General features: G+C 36.8%; 1 protein-coding gene across 4 annotated transcripts in view; it reads left to right on the forward strand.

The window, feature by feature from the left end:
* The window catches only part of TLL1 (tolloid like 1), a 203,636-nt gene that overhangs the window by 14,651 nt on the left and 166,022 nt on the right, over positions 1-22,963 (forward strand). The gene's annotated exons all lie outside the window — the stretch shown is intronic.

Below are 22,963 nucleotides of genomic sequence, written 5' to 3' on the forward strand. Positions count from 1 at the left end.
TGGAATATTTTGTGGAAGATTAGAGTTATTTGTTCCTTTAGTGAATTGAAAGGATTATTCTTTCTCTCTGTCTAGTGAATGGCATTACTAACAGTTCAGGACAAGTTTAAACTAAATTATCTGCTTGAGTTTATTAGGCTACCGAGGTAGTATAAATATAGAATGCAAACCTACTTTGAGGATGATTTTTGCCTATGACATTTGAGAGGATATTTGCTTTTCTCTCTCCTATTTAGTTTTAAGCTTCCAGATAAAAAGATTTTGTGCAGTTACCTGGCGTGGTATGAGTTTAATTTTAATTCTTCCTTATACTCAGGCAGGCCAGATTTGGGAGTCTTGGATTTTTGGGGGGTTATCTATTATACTTTCCAGTTTTGGTGGGCCTTGCACTGTGTCTTCTTACTTCTGAGCCCTGGTTGATAACAAAATTCAATGGTCAGGTCAAGCAAGCTTGGTAAATCCCCTCACTTGAGAGCTGGCTTTAGTCTTCTGCCTATTTTTCTGGGTTCCCTCCTTCACTGAACCATGAAAATATTTACTCTCCCTGTCGTACATTCAGGGAGATTTTTAAAATATTTTATTTACCAATTTTAGTTACTCAGGAAGCTCCCGTACCTGGTCTGCCATGTTGGTAGAAACAGCAGTCTTTATAAAGGATTTTAAATATTAAAAAGGACCCTATGATGTTAAGCATCATCAAGGAATTTCTCCTTAGAATTTACAAATTCTGATGATTAAATGGCTTTATTTAAAACTAATTTATCATTGTATATTAAATATAACCATAACATCTTCTATGAGAATATACCATGTGTCTAATTTGGTTCATCATGATCAAGCCACCATTTGTTTTAGCTGACTTTTCAGGACATCCATTCTATTCTAGGTATGCACAAGAACTCCAGAGGTTTCATGAATTTTGTGCGAAGATTTCATTGTAAATGTAAACATTTTCATGTCCTTCACTTGAAATAATTCAACTTAAATTTCATGGGAAAGGGGTGCCTGGGTGGCTCAGTCGTTAAGCGTCTGCCTTCGGCTCAGGTAGTGATCCAGAGTCCTGGGATTGAGCCCTGCATCGGGCTCCCTGCTCCGCTGGGAGCCTGCTTCTTCCTCTCCCACTCCCCCTGCTTGTGTTCCCTCTCTCGCTGGCTGTCTCTCTCTCTGTCAAATAAATAAATAAAATCGTTAAAAAAAATTTCGTGGGGAAAGAAAATCCCTATATAACTTGAACTAGCCATTGTGATCTGCAAGGGAAAGACACTGCTTGAATGAAGCAGTGTGCAAGTTACCTGCACTGACTTGCTATCTTAAGGCAAATATGATTACTCTTTAACCTTGTTAGAAAAAGCTGGTATTATGCTTTTCTTTAATTTACTGTGCTGTAGATCGGGAATGTGTTTTAGCATATTTTGATATTTTATGCATTCTGTTTTATTGATTTTGAAAACTTAGAGAAGCAACCCACCATTATTTAATCTCTCTTTTTTTAATTAATAAGATCTTTCTTTTTTTTTTAATTTAAAGTAAGTGGAGTTTCTTTAACCTTTTCTCACAGAGTTATTAAAACTTTTACTAATATGACTTCGACCTCAATTAACAACTCATTCAAAATTTCCTGTATTACTTTTTAGTTCTAAGTCCTCAAAGGAAATGTTATCCTCTAATTTGTAAAAATATAGCTCTGAATGTTATCCTCTAATTTGTAAAAATATAGCTCTGAAATATAACTCTTAGAGATTGTAATCCAAAACTTCTCATATTAGAGGCACTGCAATGCTTTTTTGAAGTCTTAGCCAATCCCAATTTTCATGCTTAATCTATGTTGAAACAGATTATGCAAATAGGTAGAGTTGGAGATGGTGATTTGTATGTATGAATGGAGGTGAGTTAATAAATGTGTCATTTGCTGATTTAGTATGGTTTCCTGAAAACACGCTATTATTGATTTCTTTCAAATAAGGATTGCTCTCTCTATGCCTCTTTTAAAACACAGAAACTCTTTGCTGAATAAGTATTAAGTCATTAACATGGAAGATTAGGTCAGTTTTATAAATGTACTAGGAACAGAAAATAAGGTGGAGAATGAAGCTCTAAGGATAATCCTATCCTACTTCACTTTGCTTTTGGGCGGCTCCTAGTCTGGGTACCCCAGTGATTCTCTTGCCCTTAAAATTTGCATTCTTTTTATTGGCGCCTCTGCTTTATGCTCAGTTTTTCTTGCTTAGCTTTGATCTGGGTTGTGGTTATAGAAATTTTTTTTCCCTAAAGAAATTCTTCTGACCTTACTTTGGAAGAGTTCATCTTCAAGATGGGTAGCTATTTCTGTCAACTTCATTCCTTGTTACAACTCCAAATTGTGCTTGTCATTTTGACTCATTAGTGAGCATGTAAGCTTGTACTGGGCTTTTGAGTGAGAGTATCACTTGATAGTCTTATAAACTTCCTTAGAATGATAATAATTTTTAAACTGCTTTTTTAGTAAGGTTTTCTATATAGGTTTTCACTACTTAAAGAAAATCCGATCCAAATCAAATAACCATATTTCTTGAAATGGGACTGATAAAATCTTAATAAATTCAAACTATGTGAACTTCTACTTCTGTCCAGAATAGGGTAAAAGAGACGAGATTATCACTATGCCTGAAGCAACTAAAAAAATGGACAAAGTATAAGGAATAATAGTTCTAAGACATTGAGCATCAAGCAACAAAGGACAGTGGCCTTTAGGAGATAGGAAATAACTGAGGTGAGCCCTATGACTGCCCCAGCTTACTATGTATACAACAGGGTTGGAGAATCTAGGAAGAGACCAGAAGTCTCCCTATGTTGAGGATATGGAGCTAGAAGTCCAGAATTCAAGGCAGCTAGAATTTGCAAGGCAAAATACCAGAGAGGAGATTGAGGCCCAGAGAGAAAGCTCTGGAGATCTGCAGATAATCCCCTTGTTTTGTTTTATTCAGCAGATTGTCCTAATCTAACCAAATAGTTAGCTGACTACTGATTAGTGTAAGTGTGTAAGAAGACTATAGAAAATAACTCAGAAAATAACTACCCAAAAAGATAAGACAGAAAAATCCCAGGAGCTCACACAGAGCTGGTAATAGTGTTCTGGTCTCACCTAGCAGAAAGGAAAAACTCCATAATTTACTGAATATCAGGTAAAATCTGAGAAATGCATTTCCAGAGTATTGGGAAAAACTTACCTCTAGACTAAACATTGCTCTGGTCCTTTCTAACAAAGCTTGAAAAAAAGACCAGAAAGAATCCAAGTAACTTCACTGCTTCCCAGAACAAAACTCAAGAATATTTATAGTAATATAAAAATATCCAGCAACCAGAAAGTTAAAATTCAATCAATATTGCATCTGGCATGCAATCAGTATTGCAGCATTGCTTTAAGAGGCAAAACAAAACAAAAACAAATAAGCACCTGCCCCACAAAACAAAAAGAAAACTTTGGAAGCAATGGGAATGTTTATCATTAAGAAAATGGTTGCTTAAAATATGTTATATGGCCCTTTCCAAGATCAATGAGAACAGACCTATACCACATCACATCATAGAGCAATTCACAAATATTAGATCCAAGGATACAGTCTTGAAAGCGTCCAGGGGGAAGAGAATCCTCGCGTACAGAGGGAGGAACATCAGAGTATCGTCAGACCTGTCTACAGACACCTGGCAAGCCAGGAAAGGTTGACGAGGTATTTTCAGAGCTCTAACTGAGAAGAACATGCAGCCAAGGATCCTTTATCCAGCAAGGCTGTCATTCAGAATTGATGGAGAGACAAGGACCTTCCAAGACTGACAGAAACTGAAAGAATATGTGACCACCAAGCCAGCCCTACAAGAAATATTAAGGGGGGTTCTGTAAAAGTAAAAAGACCCCAAGAGTGATACAGAACAGAAATTTACAATCTATAGAAACAAAGACGTCACAGGCAACATGACATCATTAAAATCATATTGCTCAATAATCACTCTCATGGCCTAAATGCTCCCATAAAACGCCACAGGGTTGCAGATTGGATAAAAAGAAATGATCCATCCATTTGCTGTCTACAAGAGACTCATTTTGAACTTAAGATATATCCAGACTGAAACTGAAGGGATGGAGAACCATTTTTCATGCCAGTGGACCTCAAAAGAAAGCTGGGGTAGCAATTCTCATATGAGACAGATTAGATTTTAAACTAAAGACTGTAGTTAGAGATACAGAAGGACACTATATTATTCTTAAAGGATGTATACAACAAGTGGATATGACAATTATAAATATCTCTGCCCCCAACAGGGGAGCACCTAGATACACAAGCCAACTCTTAACCAGAATAAAGAGACATAGAGATAATAATAGTAGGGGACCTCAACTCTCCGCTCTCAGCAATAGACAGATCACCTAAGCAGAAAACCAACAAAGAAACAAGAGCTTTGAATGACATACTGGACCAGATGGACCTCATAGATACATACAGAACACTACACCCCAGAACAACAGAATACTCATTCTTTTCGAATGCACATGGAACTTTCTCCAGAATAGACCATATAATGGGTCACAAAACAGGTCTCAACCGATACCAAAAGACTGAGATTATTCCCTACATATTCTCAGACCGCAATGCTTTGAAACTGGAACTCAATCACAAAGAAAAATTGGAAGAAACTCAAATACTTGGAAACTAAGAACCATCCTGCTCAAGAATGATTAGGTAAACCAGAGAATTGAGAAGGAGATTAACCAATTTTTGGAGACCAATGAAAATGAAAACACATCTGTCCAAAATCTATGGGACACTGCAAAGGCAGTCCTAAGGGGAAAATACATAGCCATCCAAGCCTTACTCAAAAGAACAGAAAAATCTAAAATGCAGTTTTTATATTCTCACCTCAAGAAACTGGAGCTGGAACAGAAGAACAGGCCTAACCCATGCAGGAGAAGGCAGTTGATCAAGATTAGAGCAGAGATCAATTAGAATTAGAAAACCAGGAGCACAGTAGAGCAGATCAACAGAACTAGAAGCTGGTTCTTTGAAAGAATAAATAAAATTAATAAGCCACTGGCCAGACTTATTCAAAAGAATAGAGAAAGGACCCAAATTAATAAAATTATGAATGAAAGGGGAGAGATCACGACTAACACCAATGAAATAGGAAGGATCATTAGAAACTTTTATCAACAGCTTTATGCCAATAAATTAAACAACCTGGAAGAAATGGATGCCTTCCTGGAAACCTATAAACTACCAAGACTGAAACAGGAAGAAATTGATTATTTAAACAGACTGATTAATTATGAAGAGATTGAAGCACTGATCAAAAATTTCCCCAAAAACAAGAGTCCAGGGCCTGATGGATTCCCCAGGGAATTCTACCAAACGTTCAAAGAAGAAATAATACCTATTCTCCCGAAACTGTTTTAAAAAAATAGAAACAGAAGGAAAACTACCAAACTCATGCTATGAGGCCAATAGTACCTTGATCCCAAAACCAGTCAAAGACCCCATCAAAAAGGAGAATTATAGACCGATTTCCCTAATGAATATGGACACCAAAATCCTCAACAAGCTCCTGGCTAATAGAATCCAACAGTACATTAAAAGGATTATCCATCATGACCAAGTGGGATTCATACCTGGGACGCAAGGGTAGTTCAACATTCGCAAATCTATCAGTGTCTTAGATTTTATCCAGAAAGAAAAATTCAAAAATCATATGATTCTCTCAATAGATGCAGAAAAAGCATTTGACAAAATACAGCATCCTTTCCTGATTAAAACCCTTCAGAGTGTAGGGATAGAGGGTACATTCCTCAATTTCATAAAAACCATCTATGAAAAGCCTATGGCAAATATCATTCTCAATGGGGAAAAGCTGAAAGCGTTTCCTTTAAGATCAGGAACATGACAAGGGTGCCCACTCTTGCCATTATTATTCAACATAGTACTGGAAGTCCTTGCAACAGCAATCAGACAACAAAAAGGGATAAAAGGTATTCAAATTCTCAAAGAAGAAGTCAAACCTCTCTCTTCGCAGATGACATGATACTCTATATGGAAAACCCAAAAGACTCCACCCCCAAATTACTAGAACTTATAGAGCAATTCTGTAGTGTGGCGGGATACAAAATCAATGCTCAGAAATAAGTTGCATTTCTATACACGAACAATGAGACTGAAGAAAGAGAAATTAGGGAATCGATTCCATTTATAATAGCACCAAAAATCATACGTTATCTTGGAATTAACTTAACCAGAGAGGTAAAGGATCTATATTCTAGAAACTACAGATCACTCTTGAAAGACATTGAAGAAGGCACAAAAAGAATGAAAAATATTCCATGCTCATGGATCAGAAGAATAAACATAGTTAAAATGTCTATGCTACCCAGAGCAATCTACACTTTCAGTGCCATCCCGATCAAAATACCAATGACATTTTTCAAAGAGCTGGAACAAACAGCCCTTAAATTTGTGTGGAACCAGAAAAGGCCCCGAATCGCCAAGGAATTGTTGAAAAGGAAAAACAAAGCTGGGGGCATCACATTGCCTGATTTTAAGCTGTATTACAAAGCTGTGATCACAAAGACAGCATGGTACTGGAACAAAATAGACCAATGGAACAGAATAGAGAACCCAGAAATGGACCCTCGGCTCTTGGGGCAACTAATCTTTGACAAAGCAGGAAAAAACATCCAGTGGAAAAAAGACCATCTCTTCAATAAATGGTGCTGGGAAAATTGGACAGCTATAAGCAAAAGAATGAAACTTGACCACTTTCTTACACCATGGACAAAGATAAACTCCAAATGAATGAAAGACCTAGATGTGAGACAGGAATCCATCAAAATCATAGATGAGAACATAGGCTACAACCTCTATGACATTGGCAACAGCAATTTTTTTCATGACACATTTCCAAAGGCAAGAGAAACAAAAGAAAAAATGAACTTGTGGGACTTCATCAAGATAAAAAGCTTCTACACAGCCAAGGAAACAGTCAAAAAAACTAAGAGGCAGCCCACAGAATGGGAGAAGATATTTGCAAATGACACTACAGATAAAAGATTTGTATCCAAGATCTACAAAGAACTTCTCAAACTAAATACACAAGAAACAAATAATCAAATAAAAAAATGGGCAGAAGGTATGAACAAACACTTTTCCAATGAAGACATACAAATGGCTAAGAGACACATGAGTTCAAAATCATTAGCCATCAGGGAAATTCAAAGCAAAACCACCTTGAGATACCACCTTACACCAGTTAGAATGGCAGAAATGGACAAGGCAAGAAACAACAAATGTTGGAGAGGATGTGGAAAAAGGGGATCCCTCTTACACTGTTGGTGGGAATGCAAGTTGGTACAGCCACTCTGGAAAACAGTGTGGAGGTCCCTTAAAAGGTTAAAAATTGAGCTACCCTATGGTCCAGCAATTGCACTACTGGGTATTTATCTCAAAGATACAGACGTAGTGAAGAGAAGGGCCATATGCACCCCAGTGTTCATAGCAGTATTGTCCACAATAGCTAAATTGTGGAAGGAGCCAAGATGCCCTTCAACTGATGACTGGATTAAGAAGATGTGGTCCATATATACAATGGAATATTACTCAGCCATGAGAAGGAACAATTACACAACATTTGCAGCAATATGGATGGGACTGGAGGAGATTATGCTAAGTGAAATAAGTCAAGCAGAGAAAGACAATTATCATATGGTTTCACTCATTTATGGAACATAAGAAATAGCAGGACAATCAGTAGGAGAAGGAAGGGAAGAATGAAGGGGGGGTAAACAGCAGGGGGAATTTACTATGAGAGACTATGGACTCTGGGAAACAAACTGAGGGCTTCAGAGGGGAGGGGGATAAGGAGTGGGATAGGCCAGTGATGGGTATTAAGGAGGGCACATATTACATGGAGCATTGGATGTTATATGTAAATAATGAATCATGGAACACTACATCAAAAACTAAGGATGTACTGTATGGTGACTAACATAACATAATAAAAAATTATTATAACATATTAAACATATTAAAAAATATGTTATATGGTTAGTAGAGAATAAAATGAAGCTATTGAAAGAATTAGTTAAGCAGTATCTCTTGACCTAGAGAGAGAGTCATGGTATAATAAATGAAAAAAAAAGCAAGTTCCAAAAAACATGCAAAAATTATGTATTTGTCTATATATCGTTTACATACAAAAGATAAAGAAATAGAAAAAGATAAGGAAGGATACACACCAGAGTGATACTATTTGTTAGCTGAGGAAATGGAACTGAAGTAGGGTATGGAGACCATATATAGGCCTACCTGATTTTCTTGTACTTTATTGAATTTTGCATATATTGTATTTTTTTTTCAAATTAAATGTCTGTAGCAACTCTGCATTGAGCAAGTCTCTCTGTTAGTGCCATTTCCCCACTAGCTTATGCTTATTTCACATCTCTGTGTCACATTTTGGTAATTCTTACAATATTACAAAATTTTTTATTATGTATTTGTTATGATGATCTGTGATCAGTGATTATGATTTGCTTCAGCTCAGATGATAGTTAACATTTTTTAGCAGTAAAACATTTTTTAATTAAGGTATATACATTGCTTTTCCTTTTTTGGCATAATGCTATTATACACGTTTTAGTATAGCATTAACCTAACTTTTATATGCACTGGGGAACCAAAACATTCATTTTACTCATTTTATTGCAATATTTGCTTTATTGAGGTGGTCTGGAACAGAATCTGCAATATCTCTGAAGTCTGCCAATAATTTTTTCTTTCATATAATTTAATTATTTCACTTGTAAAATAAACATAAATTATCCCATAATTTTTCAGTTCTTAAAATATTTAAGAGAACAAATAATGACAAAGACTATATGGGAATAGTAAAGATCATCATGATATAAAATGACAGCATAGAAATATTAAGTTGACTCTATGCTTTGATTTTACAACTGTAAAAATGAGATATGCCTGTGGATAAAAACCAGTAGGAACTTCAGAGTTTTTTAAAGAGCGCTAGGTATATATATATACTCCCCCCCTTTTTATATCTGAATATTTGTGGGCAATAATGATAGCTCTCTGATGTAAAGTATGTAAAATATACATGCATGTGGACAAAGTGTAGATGAGAAAATGTAAAAATGAACAGTGTTAGGATGACAGGTTATGAATCATTTTGTGTTTTCAGTTTCCCCAAACTTTATGTAATGTTGTACTGTCTTTATAATAAAAAGTAACTCAAAACCCAACAGGGTTTGCAAAGAACCACAAAAATGTGATTTACAATGAGGAAAAAAGTCAATAAAATAAAAGCATCTCAGAAATGATACTTTCTGGATGCTAGGACTAGTAGGCAAAGACATTAAAATAATTACAATGATATTTTATATATTTAAGAAGCTAGAAAAAAATTTTAATATGTTATGTGGAGATACGAAGTATATAAAAAAGACCCAAATCTAATTTGTAGAGAAGAAATAGCCAGTGTCTGAGATTAAAAATACACTGGATGGTATTACCAACAGATTATACATTGCAGAAGAAAAGATTAGTAAACTTGAACACTATACAAGAGACTATGCAAAATGGAATACAAAGAAAAAAAAGACTTTAAAGTTATGAATAGAGCATCAGTGAGCTGTGGCACAAGGTCAGGTGACTTAATATGCAAGTAATTGGAATTTTTATTTATTCGACAGAGATAGAGACAGCCAGCGAGAGAGGGAACACAGGCAGGGGAAGTGGGAGAGGAAGAAGCAGGCTCACAGCGGAGGAGCCTGATGTGGGGCTCGATCCCATAACGCTGGGATCACGCCCTGAGCTGAAGGCAGACGCCTAACCGCTCTGCCACCCAGGCGCCAGTAATTGGAATTTTTAAAAAAGATTTATTTATTTATTTATTTTAGAGAGAGAGAGAGAGAGAGAGCAGTGGGGAGGGGCAGAGGGAGAGAGAGTCCCGAGATGACTCTGCACTAAGAATAGAGCCTGAGCTGGGGCTTGATCCCATGACCCTGAGATCATGACCTGAGCCGAAACCAAGTAAGTCACTTAACTGACTGAATCACCCAGGTGTCCCATAAGTAACTGGAATTCTTGAAGGTGAAGAGACAAATGTGGTGGTGGAACACAGCCTAGAAGACTATTTGAATAATAACTGACTGAAAATCTCTAAATTTGATGAAAACAATCAATCTGTTGATGGAATAATCTCCATAAACCCTAAGTATAAGAAACATGAAGAAATTGCACTATATCACAGCACAATCATACTTTTTAAATCCAGCCATAAAGAGAAAATATTAAAGAAACAGAGAAAAGAGCACATTACAGAGGAACATGCAAAGGACCGTATGTGGAGAAGCAAATATAAGAGGGGCAGCTGGTTTCTCATTGTAAGCAAGGGAAACTAGTAGAGAGTGGAGCAACATCTTCAAAGTATTGAAAGAAAAACATTGTCAATTTAGAATCCTTTATCCAGTGAAGATACCTTTCAGAAATGAAGGTGAAATACTTTTCAGACATACAAAAGCTGAACGAATTTGTAACTATCCAACTTATCCTACAAGAAATGTCAAGAAAGAAGTCCTTCAAGTAGAAGGCAAATGGCAACAGAAGACAATCTGAATTTACTCAATGGAATGCAGAATGTGGGGAATGATAACTACGTTGGTAAACAAAAACTTTTCTTTCATTGCTTAAATCTCTTTTGTTGTTTAAAATTTTCCTTCTGCCCTGTCTTAATGTATCTCATTTCACAAAGGGTTTGGTGTTCTACATTCTCCCTATTTATTGTGACTTTCCATACTGACATTTAATTCTTATATGCTGAGCCATATTTACCTTGTTATCTTCCTCTCCCTCTTGTCTTCCTGTTTGCTGGCCTACCCTGCTTATACTCCCTCCCTCCCTGAATTCACACACACACACACACACACACACACACACACACACACATGCGTGTGCACACCCACTTTTGTAGAGGTGCAATTTGGTTAAAATTAGCATCAAATACAACTTTGAAGAGGTCCTAGAATAATTAAGAGTGGTGAATACTGGGAATGGTTAGAGTTAGGGACTGAAATGAAGAGAGTATCCAAATATGTTAAAACTGATGTTATGATTTCTAATCTGTTTTCTAAAAGCATCATCAGTTGCTTATCTGACCCATTCTCTGGTTGCTCACCAATGAGAGACCCCACAAATGTCCAGTGAGATAGATAACCTCATTATATTCTAGAAATGACTGCTTATCTTTTTAGAGTAATAATGCCCCAGATCATTTCAAGATAGGAGCAATTTTCTACACTTCATAGTTCAGGAGTCAGCAACTGCTGACTTATTTTTATAATAAAAGTTTTATTTTTTTAAAAAAAGCCTTACTGAAACACAGCCATGTCCCTTCTCTTCTATATTGTCTATGGCTGCTTTCATGCTACAATAGCAGAGTTGAATAGTTGCAACCACTAGAGTTAGTATGGACTTTTGCAAGCCTCAATTGTTTACTTTTTGGCCCTTTAAGAAAATGCTCACTGGCCCCTATAGTTACGTAAAATAACAATAGCAACCAGAGCACTTATTAATGTACTAGGGTTTTTTGTTTTGGGTTTTTTTTTTTAGAGAGAGGGAAAGCGTGTGTGTGTTGCGGGGGGAGGGCCAAAGGGAGAGGGAGAAAGAGAATCTTAAGCAGGCTCCACACCCAGTGCAGAGACCCACACGGGACTCTGTCTCACAGCCCTGAGATCATGACCTGAGCTGAAATCAAGAGTCAGATGCTTAACTGACTGAGTCACCCAGGTGCCCCTATGTACTAAGTTTTAAAAAATATATGAAGTACAAATACTAATTTTAAAATTCATAAAAACCATATGGAGTAGATACCTGTTACAATACCTATTTAACTGAGGAAACTGAGGCATAGAGCATTTTGTCCTAAGTCACAAAGCTAATAAATGGTAGGGCCAGGATTCAAACAAAGGTGGCTTGACTCCAAAGTCTGGGCTTTTAACAGCTGTCTCATACTGCTGTTCCAATTGAAGAAATAAAGGAAATACAGAATTAAGAAAAAAAAAAAAATCCAGCACATGGAATACATGGTTGATTTATGGTGGACAGCAAACGAATTTAGGTGAAAAGCAGAGAATTATTTAAATTACAAGAAAGAAGATAAGATATATTTAATTAGATTTAGATTAATTATTGCAGTTTCTTCAGACTTATCCACAAAATAATTATATGACTAGCCAAGTTGTTTTAAAAATTTAGTTTTATTCACCCTTAGTGAATTCCATCTTTGAATTAGACCTGTATGTCAGGATAGTAATTCTATAGGATAATACAGACTCTGGCTCCTTTTGTCAGCTTCTCCATTTCTCTACTTTTCTTTTTCTTTTCTGTTTGGTTCAATGTTATATCCATGGAACTGTTCCACTGAGAAATCAAAATCATTTCCAAAATTTTAGTTCCATAACTTTGAGTTTTCCTTAAACCTGTTTTATATTTTCTGCATCATTGTAGCAGAGAAATCGGTAAGCATTTATTTTGCTAATTGTTTGTAACTAAAACATGTGAAATAAAACAGGCTCAAGAGATTCTGACAGCTTGATTATTTTTCTTGAAATTATTTGAGTTTGGGTTTTTGACACAGTGGTCTAAAAAAGTTTAAAAATTACAAACATGCAATTTGGTAACTGTTTCTCCTTATGGAGACTATACTTGTGACCAGAGCTCAGCATGAACTGATATTTAAGAGTATGTCATGGTTATGCTTTTATTAAAAGACCATCATGCCATAGCAGTATTTATTTTTGGGCTCAAGCCATAATGTCCTTTCTCTTTTAGAGCCGTAATAGATATTTCTTTCAAGATAGGAAGCGTGAGTTTTGTTCATCATGAGATGTTAAAGTAATACCTATTGATTGCACCTAAATAGTCACATCAGCTATAAAAAATGCATACCTTTTCTTTTACTAGGCACCTGTGGAATATGTGAGAAAGTATCTCAAAGAGAGTGTCTTGTCCTGAAAAAAGATTATAATCTGATCAGGAGTAATAGAATAAATACACAGATGATTGTAATAAAAAAAGCAGGGTAGGTCAATTTCGCATAGGACACTTTATACACTTATGATAAGTTAAACAGCATTGCATTATTATTATTTTTTTTAAAGATTTTATTTATTTATTTGACAGAGACAGAGACAGCCAGCGAGAGAGGGAACACAAGCAGGGGGAGTGGGAGAGGAAGAAGCAGGCTCATAGCTGAGGAGCCCGACGTGGGGCTCGATCCCAGATTGCCGGGATCACGCCCTGAGCCGAAGGCAGACGTTTAACCGCTGTGCCATCCAGGCGCCCCATAGCATTGCATTATTGAATTACCTGTTCAGGACAATGGTATAAGTTGATATGAAATATGGTAAACATTTGCAACAAACAGTGCTATAGGACTTAGGAAAAGACATTCTTTTACTAGTTCACCTTGGATTGCTTTACGAAAAGATGTGGACTGTTTTTTGAGTAGATTGGAAGGATTAGATTATGATGAATACTAAATATTTCTATAGCACTGCGGTTTTTCAAACACTTTAAAAAATCTAATCTGACTTTACAACAACCTAATAGAACAAGTAACATTGTTATTCTCATTTGAAAAATAATTTGAGATGAGAGGTTAAATATCCTGGGTGTACACAACTGATAAGTGGTGGCATTGCTTTTCAGGGTCTTCCAACTCTGAATCCTTTAAGTTTTATATTGTACCACCCTTTAAAGAGGAGAATGGGAAGCACTAAGCTAGAGTCATTCTGCCTGGAACTCAGGAAAAGGAGGTTGAAAATTAGGCTGAGAGTCAGGGAGGGTTTAGACTCTGAAGCTCCTTAAATGCCTGAGAATAGATTTGAGGTGGGAGCAAGGCAAGAGAAGATGAGTAGACCATTGCAATAATCCGGGCAAAACAAGATTGTGGCACAGACCAGGCTATGGGTAATGAGGTTGGAGGGAAGTGTTTAGATTCTGGATACATTCTGAAAACAGAGCCAACTGGATATTCTGATGAACATAATGTGAGGAGTCAAGAATGGAGCCAAAGTTTAAAACTTGAGCAACTGGAGGAATAAAATTATGGAGAACACAGAGATGATCAGGTCAGAGTTGTGTTTAAATGTGTGGAGTTGAGATGCCGATGAGACATCTAAGTGGTGATATCAAATAGGCAGCTGGACACATGAGTTTAGAGTTCAGAGTAGAGTCTGGTCTAGAGATATGAAGTTAGAAGTCATCAGAATGGAGGTGGTATTTACAGAGGTGAGATTGGCTGATGAATCATTAGGGGCATGATTGCAGATAAAGAAGAGAAGAGGTCTCAGGACTTGTTTCTGGGGCACTCCAGCATTCTGAAATCTTGAAGATGAGGAGGAACCAATAAGACGCTTGATACTGTGCTTTGGAATAAGCTGAAATGAGGCTGTCGAGTGTGGGAAAGCTGTAAAGGCATGTTGGAACATAACTCGAAAGCAACTTGGAAAGATCTTTTTTCCAGACCATGCTATGGGCATAATGGTATGTTAGGCATGGAGTAGTTCAAGAAAGTCCATCATAAAACACTGTAGTGATTAAACATTTTTATTTATTGGATGAAACAATGTTTATGGCTGTCACAATAACAGAGTGAGAAGTAAGTAATAGGGTGTCATTATCCTCATTTTTGACATGAGGAGACTGGGACCAGAGAAGGTGAGTGAGTTGCTTGTGGTTTTACAATTTACAGTAGCCTTTTGTTTTGTTTTGTTTTGTTACTAACGCCAAGTGATTTTCAATACCTGCTGTAGTCCCTGCTGTCAAAGATCTTGCTAAATTTCCAAAAGTGTATATTATAAGGAGAAACCAATTGGAGATCAGAATAGAGAGAAGTAATTGATGTTAAGGAAAATAACAGAAGAACATTTCAACACAGTGACACAGTCTACAAGGACACGAGGAATCATGCTGTGCTGAAGAAATGACTGGACTGAACATCAGGAAATTTGGATACCGGTCCTGGCTGCTTAACTTTCTGAAAGCCTTGAAACCAGTTTCTCAAGCTTGGTGGGTTGCTGAGAGCACAGCTTTCATGTAGAAAAGGATTTGTAAACACATTAAAGAGGTCTGAGGGGACACAGATATCAAGGAGTTAACTTCTGAGGGGCAGGTTGGACTTGGAGAGGCAACTAAGGGAGACTTTTACTTTCCTCTTCAGTATTGTCTGGTTTGTTTATAATCAACATGTGTTACTTTCTTTAGTTTCATGAAAAAGATAAAAATGAGGAAAAACTATAAGAAAAAATTCAATTAAGTGATTTCTAGACATCAGCAGAAAGATGTAGTTCATATCCATTTGATCTCCAAGTCTACAGTTCTCCGGTAAAATTAGGGAGTTTGACTAGAGTCCCTAAAACCAGTTCCAACTGTAGCATCCTGCGATCCTATGGAAAGCCACCCATTTCAAGGTGTGGGGCCCTTTCCTCACTGCTATATAAAAGGTACTCTTTGGACTGATGTATTCAAGAAAATCAGGTAACTGAAGTGCCTGTGACATTGTAATGCTGAACTTGTAATGTGGATCTAAGTAATTTAGTAAAAAAATACATTATGTCACATAACCATAAGAATCATTTGAAACAGTTACTGTTGTTGTCACCCATCCATCATCCAGTTTTACATATGATGACATTGGGGCTTATCAAGATTAACTGACAAGCCTATGATCACGCAGCTACTAATGAGTTCTGTGTCTGAAATTGCAGACACTCAGTCTTTTTTGGGGGGTACAACTTCCTTGACGTGGGGGAACATTGATTCATTTCAGTTTACAAAGTGGGAAAACCAGAGTTTGCTTGGTTTTTGTCAAGTGCCTCATTTCTGAATTTCCACGCCTTTATTTCTTTCCAAGTTAACTTTCCAAGTTAACTAAATTAAGGGCTCACTTTTCCTTCCTATGCCTCACGCGTTATAAAACTACCGTCATATTCTTTAGTCCTAAAATGCTTTGTCCGGATTTTAATGTTTTTAAAACACAAATCTCATAACTTATGGGTCTGTGGAATGTTGAATGTTGAATTTTCCACAGAAAAATTAGAATTGAAGGTGTTTTTAAAAATGATGTTATTTCTGAATCCTGACAAGAAGGCATTAGACTTTCTGTTCACAGCCCTGGTGCCTTCTTTAACAGTCTAGGGGCCCATACATCCAGTATCCTGGACTGTCTTCCTGGTGATAACACACTGTCTTATTGAGATCTCCAGCTTGAGTCTCTGACATCCGTTTCTCTGTTAATTGTCAGACATGGATTCCGCCCTCCCCCCCCTCCCATTCGACTGCCTCCTTTGCTGCCTCTTAATTTTCATTCCAGAGCTTGAGTTGGGCTGTCCACTGTTCTGGTTTCCTACTCAGTTTCTGTGACCCACGTGAATAGCTCCCAAACCTGTCAAAGTATCGGAATCACCTGGAGACATTTTTAAAATGACAGATTCTAAAGTATAGATCAGAAGTGCAGAATCAGTTGCTTGAATTAGAACCTGGAAATCTATATTGAAACACGTTGCTTTCATGCATTTGCCAGACCAGGAATTTCTGCCCACGTGATACCTTTATCGGAAGCAGGTGTCCATGTAGATTTTCTCCTGGTTCAATGGTCTGGGTTCTTCATCTGATGTGGGAAGTTAGAGAAAAGATATCATTCTATCATGGCATCTTGATTAGAAACTTTAATATTGAGAATTATTATAAGAAGACATTCTAATCTCCAGAAACACGTGTCTGTTTACACTTAGAGTTGTGTAAGCACATCATAGTAAATTAGATTTAAAATTATAATCCCCATAGAGGTGCTCATTTCACCATATAATGAAAAGAAAAAGTGGGGGCTTGAATTCTTTTATCTTTTTCCCTCTCTAATCAAATATAAACCACTTCATGCATTGGGGTTTACAAGAAAATATTTTTAGAAAATCATCATCATACCTTATAAACTGTGAAGTAAATGCATGTTTATTCCAGTTTTTGAAATAAGACATTTCAATCAATTTCCCAATGAAATTTTTCTTATTTGAATAACAAGTCCAGATCATTGAATTTTTTTTATTCCCTTTAGTACATGATGAGTTTCTTAGGATTAAAATACTCAATGAAAATAAAGTTATTTATGTTAATTTAATGAGTGACTATTTAATAAATATCTACTCAATGCTAAGAATGTTATTTGGGGCTAGAGACAAACAAAACACGGTTTATGTCCTCATGTTGCTGACTATCGTCTATTTTTATTGTGTGAAAAGAGCCTTTTCAGAGCCGAGTGTTCTTGTTCGGCACCTCATGTTATTTTCCTAAGACAGCACATGCAGATTACTTTTTGAACTATGACTTAATTATAAAGAACTGCTTAAAGCAAATAAAATGATATATAATTTATTCACCTGAGAAATTCAGGGCAAAGCTGATCCTGCTTAGGTATGAAAGTCTAGTTGAAAATATGTTAATACTGTGTTCCAAAACAGAATCCCATGTTACCGAGACTTCCCTCCTGCATCTTACCCTTAATTTGCAGTTGTGCAAAATAACAGCTCATAGTAGCCATTTAAACTGAGGTACTATGTAAAACACTTATACTTTAGTTTATAATTATTTACAGCATACACTGGGGGAAGTTCCAAAACTATAAGAAGTCCGTGCAGTAAATCTCCATAATCCTCTCATTCTTCACCTGCTTTAGTTGCTTTGAGCACCAGTAAGAAATGATGTTTAAACTCTTTTCAGGAATGTTTATTTATTTATTTTTGTATTCATTACCTTCATTTGATAGTATTTTGTATTTAGTTTTTATTTTTTACCATTCGTAAAAGGTAAGGCTTTTTTTTTTCCCCATTCCTACCCCAGAGAACAGCAGGCTTTACTAAAAATGTTATATTTATGCAGCTTTGGAGAAGTCTTGAATTTACTCATGTTATTTTTCCTAGATTATCTTTTCTAAATAATTTTTTCGATTCTGTGAAATGCAATTTGTACTGCTTTTCCCAAACTCATCAAGTACTCTGACTTCAGGAAAGCGACCTGGAGGTGTGATGTTCAAGCCAGTTCAGCGTTCCCTGAGAAAGAGAGACTGAGTGATCCCTCAGTTGAGACGGAGGGTTACACCAGGCCAAAAGTGTGGACAATGCCAATGCCCTTGTGAAGAACTGGGGATGGTCCGAGATTCTTGCAGACTGTTCGGCAGGCTGCTTGCAGGCTAACGGGATAGCCTGCTGTAGTTTCAGAGATGTTGGCAGAAACTTCTGTTTTAGAGACAAAGACATTTCATGCATCTGGCACAGGAAACACTATGAACTTTGGGTTTGCGAGAGTTCTTCTTGCACCCCAGGTTCCTTAGGAGTGCCGTGGAGTGAGCCCAATGGACGGCGCTAATGCAGAGGCTTCACACCACAGCCGGGGCCCTGAGTTTTGGGAACTCTCTTATAAGAGACTGCAAGTGAAAATGCCCAAACTTTGCCCCGGAGAGAGATGTTACATGGCACAGCAAACAAATCTGTCCTCTGCTCTGTCTGCATAGGCTGTCCTCTTTACAAAATCCTTGAAAAGATAGTCTGAAACAAAGGACTTCAATACTCCTGCTCGCAAAATGTGCCCATAAGAGACCCTTGGAGAACTGTCTCCCAACAGTCCTGAGCAATGAACATGCTTCTGATTCAAACTGTTCTTACCAGAATTTTTTGCCCTGTCTACTAATTCTGCTTGAGTTTACCTTGGAGTATATATTTTTATATCATCTTTATCGTAGGCAATGATGATTAACAGTCCAGCTAAAATATAAAGAACTAGAAGTACAGAGGAAAGGAGGAACAGCTCATCACAGAGCAGGCCCTCTTTCATACAAATGTACTATATGGCAGGCAGTATCAGCCTTTTATGACATTCTACGAAACATGTCAAATAATAATAGCCCAAGCTGGAATTTCCTTTTAAAGAAGATGGTCTGTGGGGGGTGGGGGGGGAAGGAAAAAAAACAAAAAAGAAAGAGAAATAAGGACTAACTATTCAGACAGGACTAATAACTATTGAGAACAGATTGAGTCTCTTTCTACAGTTAAATCTTGTGGTTAGGATTGAATGTTTAAGATGATTGAGTGATCTGAGGAACTACAGGTTTGGATCTTTCTTTGCCAGGTACTTAATTGCCTGCAGGAAGATGGCTCTTTTGAAGTGAATTTTGTGTTAACTGCTCGTATGATTGAGGTTCTTAATGCTGAAGATTATTTCGTCATCCCTCCTTCCATATTACCAACTAGAAAACTGAGGCCCAGGAAGTCTGGGCAGGTTGCCTGAAGTTACAGAAGAGGGAGGAGCAGAGCTAACATCTCATGTCTCCCTGTAGGGCATTTGTTTACTCAAGAGATATGCGTTCTGTTAAAGTCAAAATATGAGATGGGAGAGAGAGTGAGAGCGGGTGGGGGGGGAGGTAAGAAGCAAAGAGAGACACTGATTTTAGCAGGAATTATAATCCTTATGTAGAGAAAACTCCACTTGTCACTGTAAGTACCAACCCAAATTAGTATTGTATTTGGGAACTGACCAGAATGTTTGAAGGTGCATTTCAGTTTATGACTAGAGTTTCGACCTAGTGTGGAAAAATATTAATTGCCATTCAAAATCACTTTAAAAAGATGAGTATCTGAGATGCAAATACAGATCGCCTTAAGCACAATAAACAAACAATTAAACCAATTATAACTCACCAGTGAAACTTCCAAGTGTTGAGAAATTGGCTTTGTTTCACGTATGGTGAAAGGCAGAGAATGTCAGAGTGGTTTAACTGTTTTCATCTGTACTTAGAGGTTTGGCCATATCGAGCTGAAAGGGGTGTCAGAGAGCATCTGCTGGGATGATTTTCTCCCTTTCCAGGGGCCCGAGGCTCTTGGAACTCTGAGGCAGGGCAGAGGGACTACTGAGGATGAAGATCTTTACTCATATTTCTAATATCACCTCTCTACTTTTGCCATATCTTGGCTTCTGTTACTTAGAAAACAAACTCAAAAACCAATATAACATTTTATATCTTGAAAGGAGTTTGGGTACATGCATTTATTAAAACTAAGTGAATATGCACTGAAGATTTATGTTTTATTATATTTGTGTTTTATGGAAAAAACGAAACAATCACTGAACTCAGTTATAGCACACTAAAGTATTTAGGGAGTGACGTGCTGATGTCTGTGATTTACTTGGTATATGTGATGCCGAAGCGAGCACTGTCTGTGATTTACTTGGAAGTACACCAAAAATGAGGTAGATTGATGGTTGGATACACAATGAAGCAAGGATAGTAACATGTTAATGGTAAAATGTAGATGGAGGGTTTATGGGGGCTTATTGTATGATTCTTTCAACTTTGCTGCATGCTTGAAATTTTCCTTGATAAATTATTTAGGGGAAAACTCACCAATATAGTTCAACCCTCTCATTTTTGTAAGTGAAGAAAGTGGGTTTCAGGGAGAATAAGGTTAGTCATTGGCAGAACAGGAACTAGAACCAAAAAATCTTCAAAGAACTCATTCTGTTGCTTGTCTTTACGTTCAAATTTGAGCATTTGACCCAAGATTTCTTCACATAAATGTCAGAAAACTCATAAGTATTATCAAAGATGAAAACAACGCTTTCTACAGGATGATTGAAACTCCTACTTTTAGAAGGATTGATGACCCTTCTTCCTCCTCCTCTCCCTTCCCCTCCCCCTTCCCCTCCTCCCCCCTCCCACCCCCCCTCCCCCTCCTCCCCCCTCCTCCTCCTCCTCCTCCTCCTCCTCCCCATCCTCCTCCTCTTCTTCCTCTTCCTTCTCCTCCTTCTTCTTCATGTACTTTTCATGAAGGCAATTTTTGGGCTTCTTGTAGTGTTCAATACACCAGAATTGATTGTGGGCTTATATATTCTATGGTATTTCTGGGCCAACTTTCCATTCTGTTTTTCATTCATATATAAATAAACGCATATGGTATTTCTTGATCAGTGTATTCCTTTGAAAGTATGGAAATGAAGTTAACATTTTTAGAAAAGGTCCATGAACTTTACATAGATTCTTCTAAAGCCTTTTCTGGGGAAAAAAAAGTTGGCTTTTCTTCTGGTGTTTGACTGGTATAAGTCAAAATGAAGGACTACCTAAAAATGACTTCTCCTTTATCCTGATACTCTGCTAGAACATTTAGAGGTTAAGAATCTCTGGAGTCAAGATTGGCTTAGGTTTAAATTCTAGTTGTGATATTTCTAAGTGTGAGAACCTGGAGAAGTTACTCAAATTGTCTGATGTTTCTTCCTTGAAATAAAATGGGGATAATGATGGTACCCTACAGATTGTGGTATTTAGTAATATCAGCTATGACAACTTTTATTAGTGGTAACCTCAGAATATGCTAGTGAATGACTGATGTATTTACAGCATTTCATATTTACATTTTGTTTCATTCATTTTACTTTTCATTTATAGCTGATATTTACTTTCACAAGGGATTGTGCTTCTGAGTATTTATAGGATTTGCATCTTCACTTCCTGTCAATAAAGCACATACACTGTAATTCTTACCGTTGCTTGCACAAAAGCCTGAGTCATCTATAAAGCACATTTCAGTTAAGATTAGGTTTATTTCATAACTGTGTTGTCCTTTAAAAGATTTTCTTCTCTCTCTTAGGTTTCAGTGTTGATTACTGCTTTTCACTTTCCTCTTAGAGTTCCAAAATGTTAGAATTGTAGACCAGTACAACTCAAAAATAAGAAATGTAGAATTCTAAAAGAGTGAGACATTACAATTTCAGTCACCTGAAATGCTTAACTTAAAAAATTAACTTAAAAATTGCAATGTAAAGATGCTAATTTTTCACAGTAAGTGGATAAAGATATTGGGTTAATTGTAGGTGCAATTTCAAACTAATGAAAATATTAGAAAGTTGTTGGATAGGTATATTTTATCCACTCCAACATATATCTATATATATCTATATATCTCTCTATATAGATATATGTGTGTGTATAATGTATATATACATAATTTATACACATAATACATATAACACATGTATATTAATACATAATAATATATACTTATACATATAATAGTATATCATTTGAAGTAGAAAAAATCAAGGTTATATTTACTATTGTTCAGTGGTTGTGCAATTTTTTTGTCTATCATTTGAAATTCCTCTTTTTTTTAAAAAATAATGTAATATTTCATAGTTTCCATGAGTGACAAAATGAGCTATGGTACAGAATCATAAAATTTCGTGGGTTGGGAGGAAGCTTTGAGATCATTTGGAATTCTAGATTTGTCATTTTTAATTTTTATTTCAGGGAGTTTTAAAGAATATTTATGTTTCATTATACTCCTGTTACATTAAATTAGAATCTCTGCGAATGGGGACTGTGTAGTCCTACTTTTCAAAAGCTCCCCTTGTAATCAGTGTCAGAGTCATCCATTTGGGGTGTGTGTGTGTGTGTGTGTGTGTGTGTGTGTGTGTTGTTTTTGCTGACATTTAGAAAGGAAACACAAAGTGGCTCTAGATCTTGGTGAAGTCATGGAGTTATTTACCTTCAGAGCTGAAACAGAATCTTGGTTTCTTCTTAAACCAGTGGTTTTTCCAGTCTCCTACACAGCTTTCTTTTGGCTACTCCAGATTGTGTTATTTTTAGAGTTTGTGTGGTCCCCAAAACCCTTGGAATAGACGTCCCATGTGTAGTCAGGTCTTGTTTTGGTGGATGAGCCTTAGGGATATCATACATTAATATTTCCTAAAACACTGGGGAGTGAGTGAAGGTGTTGGAATAACTTCTATATCCCTGAACTGGACTGGGCAGGCTGCTCCATAGAGTTCTCCTTGGCCAGGATAAAGAACAGTGCCATTTCTAGTTGGTCACTCTGCGTTTAATGCAG

Source organism: Ursus arctos, unplaced genomic scaffold (assembly GCF_023065955.2).
Source record: "Ursus arctos isolate Adak ecotype North America unplaced genomic scaffold, UrsArc2.0 scaffold_11, whole genome shotgun sequence".
Lineage (NCBI taxonomy): Eukaryota > Metazoa > Chordata > Mammalia > Carnivora > Ursidae > Ursus > Ursus arctos.